Source organism: Hibiscus syriacus, unplaced genomic scaffold (assembly GCF_006381635.1).
Source record: "Hibiscus syriacus cultivar Baekdansim isolate YM2019G1 unplaced genomic scaffold, ASM638163v2 tig00110528_pilon, whole genome shotgun sequence".
In the NCBI taxonomy this organism is placed as follows: domain Eukaryota; kingdom Viridiplantae; phylum Streptophyta; class Magnoliopsida; order Malvales; family Malvaceae; genus Hibiscus; species Hibiscus syriacus.
In genome coordinates this window covers 1,643,114-1,656,206 of record NW_024062770.1, presented here as the reverse complement: position 1 = coordinate 1,656,206, position 13,093 = coordinate 1,643,114, and the positions used below count along the sequence as shown (strand labels likewise).

General features: G+C 33.1%; 1 pseudogene; it reads right to left on the bottom strand.

The window, feature by feature from the left end:
* Positions 1–4,082: 4,082 nt before the first annotated feature.
* LOC120130182 lies at positions 4,083–10,779 on the bottom strand (annotated as a pseudogene).
* Positions 10,780–13,093: the final 2,314 nt, after the last annotated feature.

Sequence of the window (13,093 nt, the reverse complement as noted above, 5' to 3'; positions counted from 1 at the left end):
ACTAATGCATATAATTGATACATTATCATCATACCATTACCTATACCCATAGCACATGAAATCACATATAACACCTGTGACTATATTCATGTATTCATGCATACATAATAATCATATCACCCATATTAACATTCATAAAATCATGCAATCAAATATTGGAAAATAGACTCATCGCGAGTCTTTTTCCATACACATCATATACCAATGCATATGAACTCACCTGGCCTCACTATTCAATACTGATCTCTTATTTCTTTTCCTCAATGCTTATTACTTGTCAACTGGTCTGGACTTACTCTCGATCGATATCTACATAATTATATATACAAACCAGCATTCTAAATACTATGATTCGAATCCTTCATTTCTTAACTAAAGAAAAAGGCTACTTTCATTCTTGATTAAAATAGGTATCGATACACTCTATAGGGTATCGTACATCCTTTAACTGGGGTATCGATACATTTCCTAGGTATGAATACCCAAATTACTTTCGATAAGTTTTCGTTTCAAGGGGGTATCGATACACTCCTAAAGGTATCGGTGCCCTTTACATATCTTCTTGAAATTTACTCTTGAGGTATCGGTACTTATTGAATGGGTACCGATACCCCTTGCCCAGAAATCACATTTTTAGTCTGCAAATTACTTCATTTCAGCTCAATTGCTTCATATATCATCCCCTTTCTTATTCTTAACTTACATACACATGCTTAAACTCATTAATACTCATTCAATACATCTTTAACTTCAAAATTCAATCCTCTATATAAAATTCAAGATCATACTCAATTTCAACATGTTCTAAATCCTATTTTAACACTTCATATTCCTTAATTAGGTTGATGACAAGTCAAATTTAGCCTCAAACTTCAATTACTAACTCTTTTCCAAGATTTCATTTTGAATCCTCTAATCTTCAATCTCTCATAACTTGTTAATCTTTGAGTTTCAACACACCTTAATCTCTATTTAAGCTTTCTTAATACTACAAGAATAAAAAAAGTAAGCTTAAAACTAAAGAAATGGTCAACTTACCAAGACTCACCTTGAATTGAGCTCACGAGAAGAAGAAACAGTTGAGCCCAACTCTCCAGACATTTCTTTTCCTTTTTCCTCAAATCCCCACGTGTTTTATGCCTTATAAAAGAATAATAAAAATCTTTCTTATGAAAAAACCAAATTACCCTTTATTTCATTTAATATTTACTAACAATCCTTCACATAATATTCCCAAATAAGTCCCTAAACTTTAATCTTTTCTGAGATTGGTCACTAAATTTTAGAAACTTTCATTTTGGTCACTAACCTGACTTTTGGGATGTTACATCTTATGCGAGCCATTTGAGTCTTATACAATTTACAGTATTTTTTACCAAAATTCTGTTCGACTCCAAAATAAATAAATTTTACCCAAAGGATCAATCATTTCATCGATGCAATTACCAATTATTAACAAGTTTCGAAAAACATACAAGAGGTAGTAAAATATTACCTTGATTTTTGTGCTCTACCAATAGAACATTTAAACTCCATTCGATCACTCTCGAACTTGAATTCAACGTCCAATAATTCCTCGGATACATAACAACCAAATTTACGTCAAAAACTGAACTTAATTGAGAAACCAAATTTAATCTAAAGGTAAAACACTGAAAAACGGCTTACCGAGTGCAAATTTGGCAAAACGGACTTCGTATTTGGACTCAGGATGCCGAAAAACCTAAAATAGGACTTTTTGAAAAAATTGACTTTTCGAGTCAAAGTCAACGGTCAGATAGATCAACGGTTAACTCTGGTTAAAGTCAACAGGTCAAGTCGGGTTGACTCTGTCCGAGTTGACTCACGAGTTGACCCAACGGGTTCAGTCAACTCTACTGAGTTGACTCAGTTTTCCATAAGTCTCGGCTGAGAAGAAAGCCCCACACACGTACGGCGACGCGTGGCGACGCATGGAGGCGACGACAGGCTCGGGGCGGTCGGTCGATTACTCCACGAATAGCCACACCGACGATGGAGGGAAATTGATGGCGTTAACTCAACCCACCGGTCGAGTTTTGAGCGGAACAGGCTGGGGAACACATTGGTGACGGTGGTGAGACGAGACAGTCGTCGGATCGACCAGAATCGAGCAAAAGTCGATGCGACGGGGGAGATTTCTAGACGGTTCTTCTTTGACTCTTCCATGGCATTTGGCAGCCAATTTCAATGAGGAAAACTTGGGGCTATAGTCGCGGGAGGTCGTCGGTAACAATGGTAGGGTTAAGGCATGGTAACAAAGGCCGTATCGAGCGAAACATGGTAGAGAGGTAGTAGCTAGGGTTAGGGTATTGGGAATTAATTTGGGGAATTTTGCTTTTGATCGGGGGAGATTTATTTTTCTCACTTATCACAAAATGAGAAAATTTGGGGTTAAGTTCCTAAACTTCCCAGAGTTTCAACCTGAGCTGCAAGTTTCTAAAACGTGTAATTTAGTCCCTTAAATTTACTTAAAACAATAAAATTTGGCCCCTAAATTAGGGTATAACACATAACGACTATTAAAAAACCTCGTTAAAAGACACATGTCATAATCTGATAAATTTGTAAATTTTATTTTTATAAAAACTTTAAAATATTATCATATTAAAAAAAACTTAAACTTTTCTATTTTACACAAAATACCCCGTAATTCCTAAAAATCCTAATTCCCAATTCTCAAAAACCTAATTTCCTATTTGGCTGATGGTAAAGGGGTGGCCAAAAGTAGAATATGATGATTGATGGATAGGCTTCAACGACGAGATAATGATGGCCGACGGGTGTTGTTGCGATAGTGGGCGATGCTGTGACAGAAGATAAACTCAAAGGAAAAAAAAGGTGAAGCAACGACACTGCCACCGATTCTCACCCTTTATCGTTGATATGGTTGTTGGTTGTTTGACCACCCATCATCGATGCCATTTCCCCGTCGCGTCAGACTCGCCGAGAATGACTCTGGTCAACCAATGGGGTGGAATTAAAGATTTAGGGAGTTTGGATTTTTTGGTATACTAAATAAAATTGGAGTTTTTTTAAAAATAAAATTTTAAAGTTTTTTTTTAAAAAATAATTTTTCAAAATTATCAGATTATTACATGTGTCATTTAACAGGTGTTTTAACAACCATTACGACCAAAACACCTAAAGTTATAACGTTTGTAATGTTAGACATGTAGATGATTAAAAAAAAGCTCGGGTACTTATTTTATAATTAAGCCTTTTATTTAAATATTTTTTCATTTTCAGTTATAGTTTTCTTTTAATTTTGATTAAACAATTTTGTTAATATTCATTTATAAGTTATTGTACTGTTTTATTATTGATGTGTACATCAAATATTAACTTCTGTTGAGTATCTACTGAGAAAGCAATGAAATCATGTATATTGAATAGACAAGATGAATTGTGTTCTTGATTTACATCCCTCTCTTCCTTATATACAGCTCTACATAGTTGTTATAGTCTTAACAGACTTTGTAACTAAACATTAACAAACTCAACTAATCATTAACAACAATCTTCTAGAATCACTATGCAGCATGCACTAGAGCTCGAGCAGTGTAAGAGCACGATCGTTGCTCACTAACTCATTATGCTAACATTCCCTCTACTTATTCTTTTGACCTTGAACACACTATTACAACAAGCTCTAAAAACTAATTACAACTAATTTTTAACATTCAACCTTCTTGATGAAAAGATGAATAATTAAATCGAAAGTGCGGATGCTTTATTCCGTTCACTTGAGTCGAAAGTGCCGATGCTTCCTTTCGTTCTTCTTGAATCAAAAGTGCCGATGCTTCCTTTCGTTCACTTGAATCGAAAGTGTCGATACTTCCTTCCGTTCACTGAATCCAAAGTGCTGATGCTTCCTTTCGTTCTTCTTTCACCTTCATTTCTTTCTTCTTCATTGCTCTTTCAATTACAAGACCAGCCCATCAAGAAAATTCCATTGCTCCGCTTATTACCAAAACTCATTAAGCATGCATGGCTTCTTCCAAAAGAAAATATCCGTAAGCAAAAAGAAAAGCATTTTGTTTAACCAGAGCCGCCCACCAAACTTAGCCCTCTAAACGAGCCCTAAAATCCAGAGATTTAACACTAGTAGAGCCAAATCCCCCAGCCCTCTAGTGGTAACATCCAAATCCTCAACTTTCAAAATCGGGTGTAATGATCTCTTAATAATCAACTGGGCAATTATGTTACCCACTTTCTCTTCAAAGTCAACATCCGAATAGTTGAACAAAATCACCCCAAGGGGTCCCCTGTAATCTGCATCGATTACTCCAGCTCCCACGTCGATGGAATGCTTCCAAGTCAAACCAAACCTTGGATATGTTCCTTCAGGTACTAAAATGCTTAGATCAGTAGGAATCAATGCTTTTCCTCTAGCAGGCACTTTGGTATCCGTTGCACTTGATAGATTGTAGCCTGCGGCAAGAGTAGAGCCTCTAGACGGCAAAACAACTTTTTCAGAGATTCTTTTTACTTTTAAGAGCGTGACCGAACCTTGGATAACTTCATTTACTCTGTTTTGACTGAGTTTTGGTACTTTAGGGGATGACTCTTTGATTTAAGGGCTGTTTGATCAGATCTGCTTGGGCCATCGCGAGAGATCTTGAGAACATACAAAAAGAAACGAATGATTCCAGCAGACTGGTTAGTTTCCGTATGTCGGCGGCTTCCATTTAAGCGGCACTGAAAACGGAAGTCGACGGCAACGGAGGAGGAGGAGGATGCAGGACGAACAACAAGGTCAGGACCGTTTGGCGAATGATACCATGTTGAGTATCTACTGAGAAAGCAATGAAATCATGTATATTGAATAGAGAAGATGAATTGTGTTCTTGATCTACATCTCTCTCTTTCTTATATACAGCTCTACATAGTTGTTATAGTCTTACCAGACTTTGTAATTAATCATTAACAACCTCAACTAATCATTATCAACAATCTTCTAGAATCACTATGCAGCATGCACTAGAGCTCGAGCAGTGTAGGAGCATGATCGTTGCTCACTAACTCATTATGCTAACAACTTCTAAGAAAGTTTTTATGTTTACATTTGTAAATCAGCGTAAATGGTTTATTTATTGAATAAGTGAAGGCAAGCGACACAATTTTGGTCGTCATCGGTGAACGGTGTGCAAGGAAATTTTGGAATCCAAAGAAATGATTGGGCAACTTAATTTACTGTGTGATTTGATTTAAATTAAAAGAAGTGTGGGACCCACACTTGAAACTCATGTGATTGCTGAATTTATTATACACCACTATATATGGTTACAAAATTCTTAAATCATTTATCACTTTGTTTATCAATTATGAAGTTGCCATTTTTCACACTGTAATTAAATTTACGTTATATATCTCTTCTCTGATGAACCCAGTGTATATATGTATATAATCGTACATTTTGGGATTTTAATTTGGATTTAGAGTTGGTTCCATTGAGATTATATTCAGGTCAGTCTATATACTGGGTTTCTTCTTCCCATAAGAATTCATTTACTCTTCATGTTTTTAACATCACTTTCCCTGCAATTCTATTCCACTTTTTTTTTTTTTAATCATTGGGAAGCAGTTTTAAGCTAAATATCATAATCCAATATTTTTCCGTATTGATTCTTACCATTCAATCATGTTTTGTCAAAGCTAAGATGAGGGATATGACTAATAGATATATAATCAAGGATTTTTTTAAAAAATTTAGAAAAAAAAATTAAAAATATCCGCATGAAATAGTTTATAAATTCATATAAAAGAAAATGTTAATCAATAAAAACACCGGCAACTAAAGAAGAATACAGTGCCGAAGTTTACAAAAATCCCATGAAGTAAAATGAAAATGGAAGCAGATATGGACCAAGAAAAGTGAGTGGGCAGTCATTTTTTTCTGAAAATTTTAAATTTATTGTATAATTTAGATATTTTATTTGTATTTTCTTGATAATTTATTTTTGTTCCCTAAAATTTTAAAAATTCACCTTTCTTATCTTAAAATCATGCGTCTGTCCATTAGTATCATGAATTCCACAAACAAGTCTAAAAATCTTAAGGCATTGGAGCATGATTTGGCATCACTTACAATTATGTATGTACATTTTTCTCATGTGTTAATTTTGTAGGTTCTATTAACATGAGTTCACCAAACATTGATCCTCAGTTTGAAGATTGTAATACACTATTCATGATTGCATGTGGTGGTAACGTCTCCTTCCCAATGGGAACGACAACATCCAGGAAGCAAAAACAAACCAAGTTAAACAGTCTATTAGAACACACTATTTATTCCATTGATCTGAGTATTTGCAGTTGAACTCACTCAACAAATTCATAATTTGACAGTGATAACCGGAGCAATGAACGTAAACGGCCACGGAAGGAGTCGCTGCGGATTTTCGGAGCGAGAAGGACGAGCTACCGATGTGTTAGCAGGTTGTGATGGCCTATCTCCATCTTCATTTTAAGTTAATATTCCTACTGTTTTACAATTGAAACTGAAAGATGCCATGGCATTAGATGCAGATACACGGGTCGATATGAGTCATTTTTGTGGGATAACACTGATCCAACACAAAAACCAAAGACTGGTCTTTACATTATCCTCTTTTCTCTTGTGTTTTTCTGATTTCTAATATATATATATATATATATTCCTTGGTTATCGTCATTATCTCATTCATTGCTAACCATGTTGTTCTTCTTGTTGTTCCTCCTGCACTTTGCAGTTTATATAGGTCAGTGATCTCATCCGATTCCACTTTTAAATTCTGTATAATTTCTTATGTACCTCCAGCATATTATGGGTAGTTTATATGACCTTAAACTCTTCATACGTACAAAACTTTACCTATCCGAATTAAGTAGGTCTAATTTAAATGGTTTTCTATAATCATATACAGTATACATATAATTCTTGATATGTGATATATATTATGTAAAGTTAAGAGACTTAACTCAAACTTGAAAATCAATCAACTAATTACTAAAAAATTTAAGTTATTCGAATTCTATTTTATAAATAGACTCAAATTTTAATTTTTTTTTCCGAGTTGAGTCAAATTTTTGAGCATATAATAGAAAATTTTTATTTTCAAGTCGAATCGAATTTTGCTAACCCTACAAACAAGGATAATGGACAACAATTTTGGAAAACGTGGATTGGTTCCACAGGTGGATATGATGATGAAGTATCAGCAGCAAGGGCTTATGATTTAGCTGCTCTGAAATTATGGGGCGAATTTGCACCGATAAATTTCCCTGTATGTTTTCTCTTTCACCACATGCATGCATGCATACATGCATACATGCATACATACATATATACATACATACATACATGCATGCATGCATACATACATACATATATACATACATACATACATACATGCATGCATACATGCATACATGCATACATGAATACATGCATACATGCATACATGCATACAGGCATACATACATACATACATGCATACATACATGCATACATACATGCATGCATACATGCATACATGCATACATGCATACATGCATACATGCATACATACATACATACATACATACATGCATACATACATACATGCATGCATGCATACATGCATGCATACATACATACATACATGCATGCATACATACATACATACATGCATGCATACATGCATACATACATGCATGCATACATGCATACATACATCCATGCATACATGCATACATACATCCATGCATACATACATACATACATACATACATACATACATACATACATACATACATACATACATACATACATGCATACATGCATACATACATACATACATACATACATACATACATACATACATACATACATACATACATACATACATACATACATACATCATACATGCATATGCATACATACATCATACATACATACATACATACATACATACATACATACATACATACAGACATACATACATACATACATACATACATACATACATACATACATACATACATACATACATACATACATACATACATACATACATACATACATACATACATACATACATACATACATACAACATACATACATACATACAACAACATACATACATACATACATACATACATACATACATACATACATACCATACATACATACATACATACATACATATATACATACATCATACATACATACATACATACATACATACATACATACATACATACATACATACATACATACATACATACATACATACATACATACATACATACATACATACATACATACATACATACATACATACATACATACATACATACATACATACATACATACATACATACATACATACATACATACATACATACATACATACATACATACATACATGCATGCATACATGCATACATACATGCATACATACATACATACATGCATGCATACATACATACATACATGCATGCATACATGCATACATACATGCATGCATACATGCATACATACATCCATGCATACATGCATACATACATCCATGCATACATACATACATACATACATACATACATACATACATACATACATACATACATACATACATACATGCATACATGCATACATACATACATACATACATACATACATACATACATACATACATACATACATACATACATACATACATCATACATGCATACATCACATACATACATACATACATACATACATACATACATACATACATACATACATACATACATACATACATACATACATACATACATACATACATACATACATACATACATACATACATACATACATACATACATACATACATACATACATACATACATACATACATACATACATACATACATACATACATACATACATACACATACATACATACATACATACATACATACATACATACATATACATACATACATACATACATACATACATACATACATACATACATACATACATACATACATACATACATACATACATACATATTTCCCATCTCCATTGAAAACAAATGAAGTTATTCATTACATTGAAATGTGCACTAATTTTCAGAAAAAGTAAGGGCTTTTCAAAGGGTGCATCCATTTATCGTGGACTCTCCAGGTAATCTATACATATATAATGTAACACCTACGACCTGTATACTGTATCATGCAGATTATAGGTATCATGCAGGTTATAGGTGTCACAGATTTACTTAAAACATTACCCAATTCAAAAGTGATTTGAAATTTATTTTCCCCTAATTATAATAGAAGATATAAATAATAAATCACATAAATTTCTGTATAATATTTTTCGTAACCGGTTTTCGCCCGGGCAAAATTTTTACTTGGCGAAAAAATGAATAAATAAATGATTTTGATTTAAAAAATATTTTGGGAGTCGCCATTGACCTTTTGGGTTAGGTAGGTCAAATACATAAAAATAATCTTTTAAATATTTTTAAGAAACATATTTAAAGATAAACTGATATACGTATAACCAAAAATTCATTCTTTTTAATAATAAAAAGAGATTCGTGGTCGTTGCGTTTAGGGAATGATTAGCACCCCTATAACGCCCAAAATTGGTACTCATTAATTATAAATTATCTCTTATTATTAGAATTTTAAAAATTTGAAGATATATTTAATTTATAATCATGTTGTTTCAAATTTATAACTATAATTTTTAAGAAAATCTATTAATATATATATAAGAGATATTTATTTATTTAGAAATATCAGAAAAGTGCTTCTAGGTGCTTTAAAACAACTCTTTTCTTAATATTAAAAAATAAATATCAATAAAGTATTTATCTAAAAATAGATTAATATAATTTATAAAAGTAAGATATTTATTTAAAATATCAGAAAATAGACATCCAGTTGCTTTAAGATTGTCATTTCTTAATATGGAAAATAAATATTAAAATATGATTATTTTTAAAGTAATTTATAAAATTAAATTTATAATAGGATTTTAATAGAAAACAAATAAAATAATTAAATATTATATATATATTTATATGAATAAATAATAATAATAATAATAATTAAATATATTGAAAATAAACATATTAAAATATATTTAAACAATAACTAAAATAAATGAAATTAAAACTATAATATTGAAATATAACAATAATAAAATTTGTAATTAAATGAAAGTAGTGATTAAATTATAACATATAAAATTAAATACCCTAATTAGTAATTAATCATTAAAGTTACAGGGATTAACATGTTATTTTACATATTTATTTACTTGGGACTAAAATAAAATTATATTAAATTTGAAAATCAAATTAAAATAATTAAAACATGTTGTTCGATTAAAATAATTATTAAAATCATAATGCCTAATTTGATTATTTTACCTAATTAAATTAGTGATCAAATTATAAAGGAATTAAAATTCATATTCCGAATTAAAAAAATCTAAAATTTGATTTAGTGACTAAAATAGAAAATTACAAAACTGTAGTACTGCGTGTATGGTTTAGCCATTGATGAAATTATACCCAGGCCCTCATCAAAAACGATGTCGTTTTGGTGAGGGTATAAATACCCTAAACCCGACCTCTTAGACCAGCCCTCTTTCATTTCTCTGTTTTTCCTTTCTCTCTCTATACGAGAGAAAATTTTTTCTCTCAACTCTCTCTTCAAACCTCCAACCGGAGATTGGCCGACCACCGACCGGCAGTCGTACTCCAGCGCCGACCACCACCGCCGAACACCGCCCATGGTGGCCAGAATATACAAAAATACCCCTAACTTAAAGATCTAACAACCACTAAATTGAATCCGACCTCTTTTTATCTTAAAAACCTCTAGAATTTCTTAGATCTAAGAAAATACCTTCGGTATTTTTGGTTCTTAGGCGATGTTTGGGGTTCTCCGGCAAGGTAAGCTCTTTATTCTCTCTTCTCAGTGAGTTGGTCTTTAGTTTTTTCCGTTGCTCTCCGTTTTTTTTGTTCGCTATTCTCTCCTATTTGCAGGTTCGATGGCTTTATAGCCACCTCGATACTGGACTCGGACCGGTTAATAGGATGGCAGTTTGGTGAGTCACCAAACTTTAGTGGTGACTCACAGTGGCCTTTAACGTGGACGGCTAGTTTTGAGTCTTCTGGAGGCTCTCGGTTGGTGTCGTGGCAGTATGTGAAGCGACGTGGAACGGCGTAGATCGGCGACAACAGAGGCGGTGACCGCGTGTCCCTAGGGTATCATAACCCTAGGGTTTCATCTGGAGGCTTCTGGATCGTTGGATCTTATCAGATCCAACGGTGGATGATTGCTGGGATCCAACAGTGGATGATTGCTAGCGGCTAGAGAAATTGATATAACCCGTAAACAGGTTTAAGGTTTGTAGTTAGGCCAGTCTAGATTGGTCTTTTGTAACTGGGCTGGTCCAGTTTTGGGTCTGTTTGTAAATAATAATAATAATAATAATAATAATAATAATATAATAATAATGATGATGATGATGATGATGATGATAATAATAATAATAATCAAATGAAAAAAATGAGAGTCTTCAGCTGCCCCTCTTTGCTCATTATTATAGAACAGGAATGGAGCAAAGACAAAAATATAATAAGTTTTTTTTCATTTGACTTCACTTGATTATGATGTCAATGTTGAACAAATTCTTCTTTGGGAATTCTTCCATTTTTCCACTGGGAATGACAATCTATCTTCTTCTGTGATAAGATCTAGCAGAAGTGTTGAAAACATTTTGATGTTTCGATATAACAAATTAAATTAAAAGAATTTTAATTTTGAACAAGATTTTTCTAAGCATATTCGATATATTAATCGAATATCAAAATATTACTCAAGTATTTCAAAGTTTATTTTAAAATCCTTACTAAGTGTAAAATTAAGTTTTAATATTAAAATAATTTTAAAACAATTTTACAAAGTATTTCGAACCGTTTCAAAGCCAAAAATTACAGTTTGTCCAGAGGGAACCGATTCCCCCCCAAGGGGGTACCGATTCCCCCTGAAGGATTTGGCTCCGAGAATTCCAGTATGCTCGGAGGGAACCGATTCCCCCCAGGGGTATCAATTCCCCCCTTGTTCAACGGTCGAAATATTTGAATTTTACACTTAGGAAACCGATTCCCCATGAGGGGTATCGATTCCACCTACGCTCCAAGCTGTTGTATTAATTGTTTTCACACTTAATTGGCTCCAATAAGTTCATTAATGATCCCCAACATTCAGAAGTGATTCAAGGTGTATTTTAGCAAGCTTAGAAGCCATTGATCAATAACAAGAAATATCAAGCAACTAGAATCAAGAGAGAATCAAAGAGAAAGCATCAAACCTCAAGTTTGAGCATTTCAAGCCTATTTTTCATTCAATATTCATTTTGCTTTCAAGAACACTTATTGTGCTCAATTGTATTTATTCTTGAGTGTTCTTTCTTTGTTCTAGAATTGTGCAAACATATTTGCCTTGTGAGGTTTTTCTTGTGAGTTTGCAAATTTGTAATCTTCACCTTGAGAAAAGAGTGTTCTCAAGAATTGGGGTATATTCTTGAGGGAGTTGTAAGGTTATCTCTTTGGCCTCAAAAGAAAGAACAAATTAGTGAATTTGTGGAAAATCCTTGTGGATAGCTAAGGTAGTGGACGTAGACTTTGGTTGATAAAGTCGAACCACTCTAAATCTATGTGCAATTACTTTCAATTTTCTGCTAAAGCTTCCACAAAATTTTAATTTCCAATTTACCCCCTCTCGGCCGATTCCATCAATCGATTAACTCAATAATTGGCATCAGAGCCTAACTCATTTGAAGGTTTAATCACCTCTTGAGTCGATTCGGGAAGAGTTACATCGATAATCAAAGTCATCAATGGCCTCTACTTTAAACTTCGACTCCGGTCTCGATTTGATGCCCGTGAACAAGCCTCCTTTCTTCAATGGGGCTAACTATGCCTATTGGAAAAATAGGATGATGTACTTCATTCAAGCAAGTGACATGGGAGCATGGAATGTCGTAGAAGAAGGATACATCAAGCCTCTCACTTATCCAAGATTGTGGAGTGAAGGAGAG